Source organism: Heterocephalus glaber, unplaced genomic scaffold (assembly GCF_053883595.1).
Source record: "Heterocephalus glaber isolate CG9 unplaced genomic scaffold, H.glaber_assembly_v1.0 deba00001523, whole genome shotgun sequence".
NCBI lineage: Eukaryota > Metazoa > Chordata > Mammalia > Rodentia > Bathyergidae > Heterocephalus > Heterocephalus glaber.
The window spans coordinates 2,185,376-2,199,996 of NW_028258327.1; the positions used below are offsets into that span (position 1 = coordinate 2,185,376).

Below are 14,621 nucleotides of genomic sequence, written 5' to 3' on the forward strand. Positions count from 1 at the left end.
CCTGTCTTTGGAAAACTGGTTTTCTGAAGACCGTGGATAGGCTGTGCTCCTAATAGATATATTATACATTTAGCAAATGGTTCTCAAGCTCCCTCTGTGGCTCTAGGTGTTGACCTGAGAACTGAAGGTACATCAAGTAACAAGGGATTCCATCCCTCTTGGAGCGTACATTCTGGAAGTGAGGGAAATGGGTGGAAAATTTTTTTTTAAATTATGGTTAAAAAACGAGTGCCACGGAGAAAGAAAATTGAAAGAAGATGGATAGGAAAGGGCGTTGTGAGAGAGGCCTCAGCAAGAAAGTGATATTTGAACAGAAACACGAAGAGGCAAACATTCTGTGCAGATAGCTGGGGGAAGAGCCATCTGGGCAGAGGGCACAGTACCTGAGGTGGGGAAAGTCAGCAAGGGAGAGGAGAAGGAATAGCATGAGGTAGGAAGAACATCAGGACAGCATGAAGTCCCACACAAAGAGAGTATTTCAAGAAGGGAGTGATGAACTGTCTCAAATGTGGCAAGAGGTCAGACAATAGAAAGTCTGGGATAAACCACTGGGTTGAACAATATGAAAGTCACTGGTGAACTTAACAGAAGCAGCTTTGGTGGAGTGACTTGGCATGAAAACTTGATGATAGCAGGTTAATGATGAATGGGAGAAAAGATGTTGAAACAGCAAGGATAAGTTTTTTCAAGTGGTTTTGATGGGAAGGGAAATAGAAATGGACAGTATTGCAAATGAAATGTGGGGTCCAGAGAGGCGGTGGTTACCATTTTTTAAGGCAAGAGAAGTAACAGTAAATTTGCATGTAGATGAGAGTCTTCCCAAAGTGAGGAGTGAATCCTTGGAGTAAAGACCTGAGCAGATGAGTGATGATGGGATTCGGTGGCCTTAAACTGGACAATTCATTGTAAGGAAAGGAGGCAGAAGACTCTGTGGGAGTGCAGTTGCTGGCAAGAGGGAGATGTACAAGCTTGTGAAAGTTTGCTTGGGATTACTTCTGTTTTCTATGACCTAGGAAGCAAAGTCAGCAAGAGGGATGAAGGAAGAATAGTGGGTGATGTAAAGTATGTTACATTTTCTGTATGTTAGCATTGCACTGAGCGGAACAGCATGACAAGATCTGAATAGTCATGTGGATGAGCTACTGACCTAGTCAAGTTGAGCATGGATGAAGGAAACAGCTGGATGTTTTCTTCTGTCTTTGGCCACACGTGGCCTCACCACAGCTCTCAGATTCAGAGCTAGATGCTGGTACAGTTAAAGGTCTTCAGGAAGCACCCACTGGCTTGTCAGTGGGCTTTGTGATAGGCCCAGGGGAAATTTAGATTTAGAAATCTTTGTGTCTTTAAGACTTAGCAGCTGGCAGTGGTAGTGTGTGCCTGTAATCCCATAACTCCGGAGGCTGAGGCAGAAGGATCACAGTGAGTTTGAGACCAGCCTGAAATACATAGTGAGACCCCCAAAAAAGACTTTGTGGTATTAAATACTAAAATAACGGGCATCCCACCTTAAGGCAATAATTTAATAAGTTAGTACCACATAATAATTAGCAGGATTAATGATCAGCTTGCTAACCATGAAAGTCAACAAAGCACGAAATGGGATCTAGATTTTTGGCTCAAATCACATGGCAGAGGAAGAAGAAGATTTTATATTCAAGTTTTCCATGAATCTATTTTTGGTATGGGGAAGAAGAGGTACAAATATAGTAAGATAAGAGGATGATGAAAGGGAGGAGAGGAATGCTTCAAAATCCTCAAAATCTTCAGGGGCCAGGGATTTAGCTCAGTGGTTCCACTCTCTGCCTCGAAAGTGCAAAGTCCTGAGTTCCATCCCCAATACCAAAAAACAAAAAAAAAACCCTCAAAACCTCAAAATCTTCACCTCATGTTGGCTGGCACTATTCCTTCATACTAACAGATAGGCTATGATTCAACACCTTGATCTGCTCCCAAGTTTTCTCATTTAAAAAAATAAAAATAAAAATAACCTACAGTGACTTCCTTGGAGCTACATGGTATGTCTGGTTTGAAAGGTCTAGAAAACCGCATTTATCTCAAAATACTCTAACCCACATGGAAAGCAGAAATGACAAATATTCTAGAACAGTCCCCCTGAATTATAATGCTACAGTGTATTTACATTTTAATTGCTGTTGAAAATTAGTCTCATTTTAGCTTCAGCGTAATAATTTCCATCCCTAAATTTCTTTGGTGCTGTTATCATCGGTAAGAGTGCAATAAGAATGAAAAATGGGGTTGTGTTCTTGTGTTAAAAATGTTTCATGGGGTTGTATACAAGATCTTCAAATTAATAAATATATGGAGCTCCTGTTCAGAAAGTACTGTTTTAAGAATTAAACGATGGAGAGGGTGGAGCATTACACCAAGTCCAGGGCTTCTCCACATCTGAGGCCCTTTGTGATGGTCCAGGAAGCTTGCCTTGGCCAAGAGTTGTCCCTATGATTTTAAATAACTGGGGTGATTGCCTTGTGATTTTCTGTTCTCAATTTCATGGTTAGGAGAGATTCTTGAGAAGCAGTAAGGGGTAAAAGAAGTGATTTTGACACAAAATTAGACAGTAAACACTGGAACCCCAGCCATCAAAGCAGGTTCCCTGAGGCTGCAGATCTCTTTTGAAGGCTTTTATTTCACCTGAGTATCAGGAGATTTCCCCTTTGGGCGATTTTCTTGAAGCTGACTTGACCCCTGTGCAAACATGAGAAAGGACCAGTATGATTTGCCCTAGACTCACATTCCTAGGAGCTTGTGGCCCTAAGATTAATCTACTCTAAAGAATATTATGACACTCTCTGAGCACTTATGAAGAATTTTTCTCTCCTCTTCAACAGAGAAGCAAAAGTAATTTGTTCTCTACTTAATCTGGATAAGCTCTAGATGTCACATTATTACATCCCCACAGACCCAGAAGGATAGAATTGATTTGCCAGAGCATTTACAAAGTGAAATCTCCTGACAAAAGCTGACAAAAGTCATAAGAAAAACAAACTAGGCAGACAGTACATATTACTGTTAAGCAATACATTATACAATATGATGTATATAAGGTGCCTGATTTGGCCAAAAGCTTAAATCTATATGTGGCCCTGAATGGTTCTTTGGGTTCATGTTTCCCCATATTATACATTGAGAAATTAACCTTCAGAAATGATGTCCCAAGTTACTATTCTTATGAAAGTTTTTATACACAAAACCATCAGTGGGCCAAATGAATTCCATTATTTTGTCATTTAACTAAATTTAATTCATATATATACAAATATAATGAATATTATCATATGGACTTTTAATAAAATGTTTAATTTGACCAAAAGTCATACAGTAATGAAAAAAAGTAGCAAGATTAAAATAGTTGCTTTAGTTCTTAGTAATCTCATGAGTATTACCATCATTTTAATGATGAATTGTGCATTTGCATATAATATCAGCATGGCTGAACACAATTTAAAGTTTTATTATCAAGCTAAGTTTGAGTGGTTTTAAAACCAGCTAGCTATTGAAGATTGACAGGGAACTTTAAAACATTTTTTTCTCCTTAAAAACTGATTTGTGCCTTGAACTATAATTTCCTCTTTACTTTTTATTTCACTTAAAACTTTGGTGATCTTCATAAGTATACTTTTATTTATAGGATTCCAAAATACTTGTTTTGTCATAATTTTATAGTAGGCTTTTAGCTCCAACAGATATAACACCACATACTTTGGGTCATCAAAATTGATATTAGTATTCATTAAATGTAAAATTATCTCCTATTAATTTGTTTTATAATTACAAAACAATGCTTTACATCTGTTCAGTACTTTGTAGTGAGAGGAGACCACTCCTCCATATGGAATTGGGAAACTATAAGTTTACTGTGTTATTAGGTGCCTATGGGTTAACTAGGTAAATATGCTCTTTGTGGACTGTACCTGAGTAACCATGACAACATCTGTAATCTGTCACCAAAGGAGCATAACAGACTCAAAGTCTTCCCAGAACTCTTTGCTCTCATCTCCGCTGCTCTACTTGGTGTAAATCCTGCTTGCTATGTTCCTAGGCAAACTCCAGTGGAATTAAGCTTCATAGATCTGAAAAACAGGTATATAAAGAAGCACAAACTTCTATTCAAGGCTCTTGAGACTGACAAGAGTCACTCGCTGAGCTGCTAGCATTTAAAGCTGCTTTTTGCTCCTATCTTCATGTTAAGAGTGGTCTGTCCAGGGTTCTCACAGTTTCCTGCTACAGTAGTTTTAAGAAGGACATGTCTACATGTGCTTTCATTTGCTTGTTTCTTTATCACCCTCATTTTATGGATCAGTTTGTAAATGATGACACTCAACTTGAGCTTAGTTCTTCCAAATCAGTATTCCTGCATTTTTTCATATTACACTGTTTTCCTGATTATATTCCTGGCTTGGAGAGTATGAAAATGCCCCCAATCTGAATTGAAGGGAAATGCAATGCCAAAATGCTAATTACATATATTCTGAATTTGTTAGTGATAGCATGAGGAACCTCAGCCAAACACAAACCTTTCTTCTTCTGAATCATCAGCAGCTAGCTTGAGTCCAAATGGGGTCTAAAATTAAAATGTATAATTACATGTAATGGTACTAAAATGGCTGTAAGTTTGTATGATGAATGAACTTGGCCAAGTTTCTTTGATGCATTTTAAGTAAGTTCTTTAAATTCAGGGTCTGTTCACAAGTCATGTGAGATCTCTCTAGATGTTTCACTGGGAAGTTTTCTTCATCTCAGACCATCAAGCTTTATGTACTACTCATTCCCCTTTTTATGTAGTACAAAAATTAACTCACTCCCCACTGTGGTACTATAGTTTCGTCTCTCAGGTAGAATAAAACTTCATGTCCAATGAAATTTTGTAAACTGAAGCTTTTTCAAATAGTAGCAAATAAAAGCTCTAAGATATGAAAAATATTTTTTGTGTGATATAAGTGGTTTCTAATGGACAGGATATTACTGTGGGATGCAAATTGGTTTGAGAAAAAATGTTTATCCAGTGCAAAAGCACAATATCTATTTTTCTGAGAAAAGAAATTCTTTTAATCTCTCCTACTAGTCTATATCTGGTAACAGTTTCTTGCACATGATAACAACTTTGTAAATATTTGTTGTATAGAAGGAAAATAACTGAACCTGTTTTGAATCTGTATCTGAATTTTAACACTGAATCATTGACGTAGTTTTATATCAATTATGGAGTGCCACTAGCAGTTTCATCATGAAATAATAAGTAATATTGGTAAGAATGCCATTTTTTTCTTGCTTGTGCCTTTGAATTTTGATCACCTTTTAGACTGCATAATTACTAGTTTTTAGGTAGATCGCTCTTTAGGTTGAAAATGTTGCAAATTGATTTTACCTAGAGACTCTTTATGTTGAACATGTTAAAAGATAAACTTAGGCAGGTTAAAAATTAGAAGAGTTGATTTGAGTATGCATTGGGCAGCACCAGACCACAGAGAGTTCAGTACTTCCTGGGTATAAGGATAAGAGAGAACTTTATCATGTGTTTGGGAAAGCAAGAAAAACAAAATATATTAAATTGATTAAAGTAGAAAGTCCCAAGTTAGAAGTTAGTGGTTTCTGATTGGTAAAGTCTTAATTAGAGGTTATTTGGTAGCCTGTAGTTAGAGGCTGGTAGTTTTTGATTGGTTAAGTTTCTAGTTGGTTATGTTTCTGATTGGCTAAGCTTAAATATTTACTGAGTGTGGTGGGCTTTGTTTTGCCTACTTAACTCAAGGTACCAATCCTCTCAGCCTTCCAATTAATTTTTTTTAATCAGGAGGAGGTAATGGATTATTATATATTCTGTAATTAATTTCACTTTAAATGACAAATTAAATAATGTGACAATTTTTATATTTCAACTCTCTAAAAAAAGAATAGCTTGGGAGATCCTCTGACTTCACATAAAGACAGTCTCTGGTACTTCTATTATACTTACATTTTTCTGTGAAAAGTTATCCCTGATCTAGTGTCTGGCATATAGCAAGTACCCATTAAACTCCTTTTGAAAAAAGTGAACACAACATACAGCAAGTATAGATTGAGAAGACCCTGATTCAGAATGTATAATCATACCTGTCTTTTAAGTTGTCACTGATCTCACCATGCACTCACAACCCCTTCTCAGAAATGGCAGGAAACTCTTGATCCTGCCATTTAAAAGAAATTTCTTTCCATTTTAAAGTTATTTTATTTTATTTATTTTTTGGTACCAGGGGTTGAACTTAGGACCTTGTGTTTTCAAGGCAAGTGGCAGAACCACTGAGCTAAATCCTAGGCCCTTTAAAGCTTTTTTAAACAAGTTCATTTTTCTTTGTTTCTCTTCTTGGTCCTGGGAATCCAGGGTAAGTTTCAGTGGCCCCATGTCATAGAAGGAGGAGTGGTGCTTTGGCCTTATTGTGTCCTCTAAGTCCTACTTGGATCAGTTGCATTGCTGTTTGGCTACTTGGTTTCTGGGCATCTGGGCTGCTGGCCCCTAGAATGTGGTTGGCTCTGCATTTTTCCCTGGCTGCTGCAGGCTGACCCCAGGAATTTCCCATGCAACAGACCACTCAGTGTTTCTGAGTGAGTGAATGAATGAATGAATAAATGAATTCTAAAGGAATCTCAGGGTTAAACCTCTCATCACTCCATCATTTCTTGCTACTCCTTGCAAACATTTCTTTTTCATCTTGTTACTATTCCATCTCTCTCAGCTAGATGGGATGGGGAAGCGAGGAAGGTAGCAGTGGGGAATGTGAAGGTGAGCAGAGGAATAGGATGTCACTATCACAGAGGGAAGGGCACCATAATTACAGCAAAATGACCTAACCTGGCAGAATATTAAATGCCAGTTTGTTATTTATTCCTTCCATTAGAAAAGTAATAGACCATATTATGAACAAGCTGAAATAGAAAAAAGAATTTCTACTATCCTAACTCAATTTCTACTGACATGTTAGTATATTATTTCTTTTGTTATTTTTCTCATTCATAATAATTTAAGATGTAAAGCACAATTTTAAAAATGTGCTATGGCAAAGTATGATATCTACATAAAACCAATATAGTACACTATCCAAACCGGCAGAATTAACAGGTACTTTGGAAGTTTGACTCATGGGCTGTCAAGATATCCTAGAGAATGTGCCTGAATGGTCAAAGGCAGCATCAGTTGCACTACCTGGATGGAGTCCAACTGAAACTAGATCATCTTTCACGAGCAGAACAAGTAAAAGTAAAAGTGGAAGTAGTCGAAATCTTCTAAACACCAATGACTTGTCTAATGATGTCTGTGCTGTTTTGAAGTTAGATAATACTGTGGTTGGTCAAACTAGCTGGAAACCTATTTCCAATCAGTCATGGGACCAGAAGTTTACACCGGAACTAGACAGGTCACATGAACTGGAAATTTCAGTTTATTGGCATGATTGGCAATCTCTGTGTGCTGTAAAATTTCTGAGGTTAGAAGACTTTTTAGACAACCAATGGCATGACATGTGTTTCTATCTGGAACCACAGGGTACTTTATTTGCAGAGGTTACCTTTTTTAATCTAGTTATTGAAAGAAGACCAAAACTCCAAAGACCAAAGAAAATTTTTCCAAACAGCAAGGCAAAATATTTCTGAGCTCCTCAAATGAATATTAATATTGCCACTTGGGGAAGACTGGTGAGAAGAGCTATTCCGACAGTAAATCATTCTGGGACTTTCAGCCCTCAAGTTCCTGTGCCTACCACAGTGCCAGTGGTTGATGTTCGAATCCCTGAGCTTGAGCCGTCAGCTAGTGATTCTATAGTAACCAAATTGGACTTTGATCTTGAGCCCGAATCTCCTCTGGCTCCACCATGTGCTTCTTCCCTTGGAGACATAGATTAATCTTCTGAATTAAGAGTTTTGAGAATGACAGAAATGCTATACTTCCAAAATCACAATCTGAATATGGAGCTGATATTCCTGATTCAGGGTTGGGATATAGTGGTGTTTGAGAACTTGAGGATGGAAGATCTCAGCAGAGATCTCAGTTCAATCCACAAGACTTCAGATGTGCTGTCATGTGTAGAGGACATTTTGGAAAGGTGCTTTTGGCTGAATATAAACACACAAATGAAATGTTTGCTATAAAAGCTTTAAAGAAATGAGACATTGTGGCTCAAGATGAAGTAGACAGCCTGATGTGTGAAAAAAGAATTTTTGAAACTGTGAATAGTGTAAGGCATCCCTTTATGGTGAACCTTTTTGCATGTTTCCAAACCAAAGAGCATGTTTGCTTTGTCATTGAATATGCTGCCGGTGGGGAGCTAATGATGCACATTCATACTGATGTCTTTTCTGAACCAAGAGTTGTATTTTATGCTGCATGTGTAGTTCTTGGTTTGCAATATTTACATGAACACAAAACTGTTTATAGAGATTTGAAATTGGATAACTTATTACTAGACACTGAAGGCTTTGTGAAAATTGCTGATTTTGGTCTTTGCAAAGAAGGAATGTGATATGGACATGGAACAAGCACCTTTTGTGGCACTCCTGAATGTCTTGCCCCAGAAGCATTAACAGAAACATCCTATACAAGGGCTGTAGAATGATGGGGCCTTGGAGTACCTATATATGAAATGCTCATTGGTGAGTCTCCCTTTCCTGGTGATGATGAAGAGGAGGTTTTTCATTTTGTTTTGTATTGTTTGGTACTGGGGATCAAACTTGGGACCTTATGCTTTCGAAGCAGGCGGCGGAACCACTGAGCTAAATCCCTGGCCCAAGAGGAGGTTTTGACAGTATTGTAAATGATGAAGTAAGGTACCCAAGGTTCTTATTGACAGAGGCCATTTCCATAATGAGAAGGCTGTTAAGAAGAAATCCTGGGTGGCATCTTGGAGCTGGTGAGAAAGACACAGAGGACATAAAGAAGCATCCATTTAGGGCTGGGGATTTAGCTCAGTGGTTCCACTGCCTGCCTTGAAAGCGCAAGGTCCCGAGTTTGATCTCCAGTAACAAAAAAGAAAAAACATGCATTTTTCTGGCTAATTGATTGGAGTGCTTTGATGGACAAAAAAGTAAAGCTGCTATTTGTCCCTACCATTAGAGGATGGGAGGATGTTAGTAATTTTGATGATGAATTTGCCTCAGAAGCACCTATTCTGACTCCACCTCGAGAATCAAGGGTACTTTCTGAAGAGGAGCAAGAAATGTTCAGAGACTTTGACTACATCACTGATTGGTGCTAATGTACTAGATACTGTGAAACCAAGCAGACCGACTCACAAGAAGACCTCTCAAAAATAGCACTTCTTCATTTGCTCTCTGTGCCACCAGTAGCTTCTGAGTTAAAAACAAAACAAAACAACAACACATGAAGATTTCTTTAAAAGTATTTTTTTTTTTTGGTACCTGGGCTCGAACTCAGGACCTTGCACTTGCCAGGCAGGCACAGTGCCACTGAGCTAAATCCCTGGCAAAAATACTCTATTTTAATGCCTTCTTGAAAAGCGGCCTCTCAACGTTTTTTTGAACATAAATTTGAGCACTGGAAACAGTTTCATGGAGTTTAGGCTAAATGAACATTGACCATGAAAACCCATCACAAAGGAATACTTTTGGATCAATAGTCTTTAAAAAAAACCAAAAAACAAGAAAAAGAACTACTCTTTTATAGTCCCTATCTTTGTCATAATGGCTGCCTTAAATGGAAGGAAAATTAATCACTTAACTATGTTTTACAAAAGCAGAAAATTAGAGCTTGGAATGCTATTATTATTCACATAAACTATGATTCTGTTTGACTAAGGCAACTGCTCTTATTTTTTAAAGAAATATCAAAAACTGTAGTGGCATTTTATACAACTTTGGTGGCTTGACTTTTTAAAAAATACAACGAATTGATGTCTTCTTTTATAAATTTTCTGTATTTATCTGGAGAAAACTTTATTGCCTTATCTTTACCAACCATGTGCCAAACAATTTATTAATGCTGAAAGAGGAACATCAGCATTTACTTCAAATGTTAAGCCTGAGGACTTCTAATCAGCCTGAACCAAGATACTATGTTACCCATATGCATTCCCGAAGTCTAGACACCCAGCATGTTCAGTCCTATCTTCCAGAATCAGTGAGCTGATCTTTCCTTTTTTGATATGTATTCTACATTTGTCAACCTAGTTCATTTGTTTTTGTGTCTGTTGTAGAAGTGAACTGTTAAATCATAGGGATTATCATTGTATACATTGCTGTGAACATGTATATGTGAAAGGTGTAATGTATTCTGTAATGTAGGCTTTGTATTGAATTTCACCACTTCATCACTTTTATACAGTGGCCAAGCAGATACTTCAAGCTCCAGCATTTATATTAAGTGCATTTGTATATTTTAGGCCACTGGATCCAGATTTTATATTGGCAGTTACTGAGGGCAAAAGCAATATATTATAACAGAATGTATAAATATTTTTGATAAAACAGTATATTTTATTAAAAAATTATAACACTAAGGCTGTACCTCCAAAGTCTGAAAAATAATTTGATCAAATACTTTTTACAATTCTTCAAGAGGATCTGTTGTGGCTTTTTGTACTCTTACAGTATATGTTTTGCAAATCATGACTTTCCATTTGCTTGAAGTTTTTGTTTTACTTTGTTTTTACATTTTCCCCCTCCTGGTCCATGAGTTGTTTTCTCTTAAGTAACATCTTTGATCCTGTGCTTAACATGTTGGGGTCATTATACCTCAGGAATAACAAGTTGTTAACTAACCATGCTGAATTAACCATTTAATCACAGTGAGCTCATCTCTTAAAACTTATTCAAATTTAAATCTTATAAAAATAGAGTAGTTTGTGGAGTTCAGCTAAAGCATTTATAAATATTTCAGCCTTGTGAAGACTGTATTAACATCTTTTTATTGTACTCTGAAAACAATTAAAACTATCCAGAAATAATTCATATTACCTTTTAAATTATTAGCCAAGATCCTTTGGAAGAAAATCTTGTAAAAAGAAGAACAATGTGTTATTTAAATTTATTTTTAAATGCCAGTTAAACTTCCTTAGGAAAAGACAGTAGGAGACCTAAGCATAATTTTCTAGTTTTAATTTAAACATCGTTAACAGCATTAAAATAAAACACTAAATACTTTTGAGGTACAATCTGCTCACCTAACTGGTTCTCAAATTTGCCTAGAAAGCAATGTCTAAAATGGGCTTTTAGCATTTTAAAAACTGATGTAGCATTTTATAACTACATGGTGTACAGAAATTTTTTAATTGAAGTCAGTCACTAAAAAAATTAGAGGGCAGGGTATGTATATTCATACAAGCTGAAGAAAGCACTATTTTTTTCCTGTAGTTTAAAGTATATGTATAAGTATCTTAGATTAAAAATTTTAAGAGTGTAAATATATTTTGCTATTACTGTATGTATATGTGACTGCTCAAGCACTTTGTAAGGAAATTAGGATATATTAGAATGGTATACTATGCATTCAAATGAAATGTGCCTATTTGTCATTCTAAGAAGTGTTTTTTGCGGTCATAAATTACCACAAATGCACAAATTAACGTTTAAACAGACTGAAAAAAAATATATGCTATATTTTACTGGAAAATGTTGACTATTTCTTCTATGGCAAATTCTCTCAATTATTCAATCAAATAAAATTTACCAAGTATCACATTTGAATCATGTGCAAGGCACCTGGGAGATATGAAAGATGAGTCAGACATACTTCCTACCCTCCAGAAACTTACAACCTAGGATAAATAGCCCTTTTACTAAATACATAAAAGGTAGAAAGTGATCAAGGCTACAACAGAGGTAGAGACAAACTATGTCTGGGGAATACACAACTATAGTATCACTTTAAAACAAGTGGGAAACACATGCCAACATGTTAAGTCCTTATATGTCAAGTGATTAACAATATTTTCTTCTAGGCTTTTTTTTCTATTCATCATCAATTTTCTACATGTTAGAAGCTTTATTTATTCACTAAACCAACTCATATGAAACCTTCAAAACATGTGCAAGATTTTCCAATTCATATTGTAATGTACTATTACTTTTTTCTTTTTTCTTTTTTTTTTTTTTTTGGTACTGGGGATCGAACTCAGGTCCTTGTGCTTGCGGTGCAGGCGGCGGAACTACTGAGCTAAATCCCTGGCCCCTCTTTTTAAATTTTTTTATTTATTTATTTTTTTGCACCATTTCTTTTAGGTGCCATTTTCTGAGTTTATAGTAAATTCATATATTGTTCATCAGATAAAGTGATGTAGTTTATGTAAAAATAGTAAGAAATACCTATGTTGTGGTATACATTAAAGCTACATGAGTAGTTTCATATATGACATACAAACTAAAATTATTTTCTGTCAGAAACTTTTACCCAAAGTGTTTCTATTATTTTCATACATTAAAGAGGAAGACTGAAATTCTATCTTTTCAAAGTATGTTTTTTTCTTTCTTTTATGAAGAGAGTTCCTGTAGTTTTCAAGCCAAATATCATCATATTAACTTTGTGTAGCTCTAAATTGTGATGAATATGTTTGATCTTGTGTTAAAGAAATATTTTATCATGTTTACCATTTCTATGCAAAATGGCAAAACTGCTGGGCCAGGGATTTAGCTCAGTGGTTCTGCCACCTGTCTGGCAGGTGCAAAAACCCAAGTTCGATCCCTGGTACCAAAAAAACAAAAAAACGAAAAAAATGATAACACTGCTGATATGTGGCTCATAAATATTTTATTAGGTTTTATGTATCATTATGCTAGAGAGGTGTCTTATTTTCATAAATTTATTACCACAATTTAAGTAGTAGTAACAATGAAAATTTACATTTAAATAATCCTTTTCTTCGGGAAAGTTGAGTACTTCTGCACATCAATGCTGGACAGTAGTATCATCATTCCCAACTTTATTTTATTATTCCATCCTTTTAATGTGTTGTTTTGGGTTAATGTTTCTTGCTCAATTTTAATTACTTGGCTAGTTATTATCAGACCTCCCATTTGCCTCCAAAACCATCCTTTTTGGAGGATTAATCTGTAAAACAAAACAAAAAAAATACTACACAATAGACATGCTAAGATTGAAAGTTCTGGGCCGGGGATTTAGCTCAGTGGTTCCGCTGCCTGCCCTGCAAGCGCAAGGACCCGAGTTTGATCCCTGGTACCAAAAAAAAAAAAAAAGAAAAGTTCTACTTTTACCAGGTTCAGTGAATTCCATCGTTTCATTTTCAGTCAAAACTGTATTAATACCATCAAACTAAGCATCATTATTAAGAATTGCTAAAAAATGTTATACCATTAACAACTTTTCTAACCACTAAATACCTCACAAAAACAAGTTGCTTCCATGCCTAAAAAAACAATACTACCTTTAAGTGTCATTCTCGTGACTAAATGGTCATGAACATTTCTCTCCTCTGAGAGTAGAGGAGCTTAACTTCAGATTCAGAGTAGGCTTCAAGGTCTATGAATTCCTAGAAATTCCCAAAAGGGAAAAAACAAAAGACCCATACTTTTTAGGATATCTGCCTGGGTCTGGATCCAGTTTTATTTTGAAGATCCCATTGCCCATACCCTTTTCCTACCCCATCCCAGCTTTAAGGCTTTTTGGGGAATTGAGTAGAATTCAGAGCCACTTTTTTCATTCTTTTCAAACTTAACCTTAAAAAAAAAAAAAGATTGTTATCCTTGGTTACTTAAAATAAATTCCTTCTTTTGAAATAATTTCTAAAGGATTAGGAAATTCTATTAAATGCTTCATTGATGGTCTTTGTTATTATCAATATTTAAAACAAATAAGTCACAAATTTAATGCTTTTGTTTCAGAAGGAAAGATATTGTGAGAAAGACTAGAGGGAATATCAGCCTTCTAATTTTATTTAATTTTTCCAGTACCGGAGATTGAACTCAGGACCTTATGCTTGCCAGGCAGGCACAGTGCCACCGAGCTAAATCCCCAGCATCAAGCCTTCTAATTTTTCACATTATAATCAAGTTTTTGCCAAGCCCAAATGGTGAATTACTGTAACTTAGCTCTGTCAACTGCCTAGTTTCTAGAATCTATATTGTTGTATATTTCATGAATTTGCCTCTGAAGCCAACATCTCATTTCTAGCTACTCCAGGAAAATCCCAAACCAATGGAAATTTTAGCATACACTAAAGTCTTACAATTTATAAGGACAGTTTGTTTGGAGTATCTTGTGTATGTTAGGCATTTAAAAAATATAGCCTCTAATGGTCAAAATAACCCTGTTACTAGTCTTACAGACTAGTAGGCTGAGGCTCAGAAAATTTAAATAAATTATATTGAATTTATTCGATTTTGGGGGGAGGGGGGTTTGAGAATACAGTTCAGGCTGGCCTCGAACTCACTATGTATTCCAGGCTGGCCTCAAACTCACAGCGATCCTCCTGCCTCAGCTTCCCAAGTGCTGGGATTACAGGTGTGTACCACCACACCCAGCAGTGAATAAATATTCAATTTAAAACCAGCTTCTAATTCCAAAGCCCCTACTCTTTATTACTTTCATAATTCACTGTCCTCTTAAGAGTCTTGGTTACTTTTTTAGTTGTGTGTTATTTCTCCTAAGAAGTTAAGTCCTTTAGCAA

The 14,621-nt window shown here is 36.1% G+C and overlaps 1 long non-coding RNA gene and 1 pseudogene across 1 annotated transcript in view; one reads left to right on the forward strand and one right to left on the reverse strand.

Moving 5' to 3' along the window:
• LOC147824938 (uncharacterized) overlaps positions 1–14,621 on the reverse strand; it is a 68,592-nt gene that overhangs the window by 48,303 nt on the left and 5,668 nt on the right. The window lies entirely within an intron of this gene.
• On the forward strand, positions 6,956–8,935 carry LOC101724935 (serine/threonine-protein kinase N2 pseudogene; annotated as a pseudogene).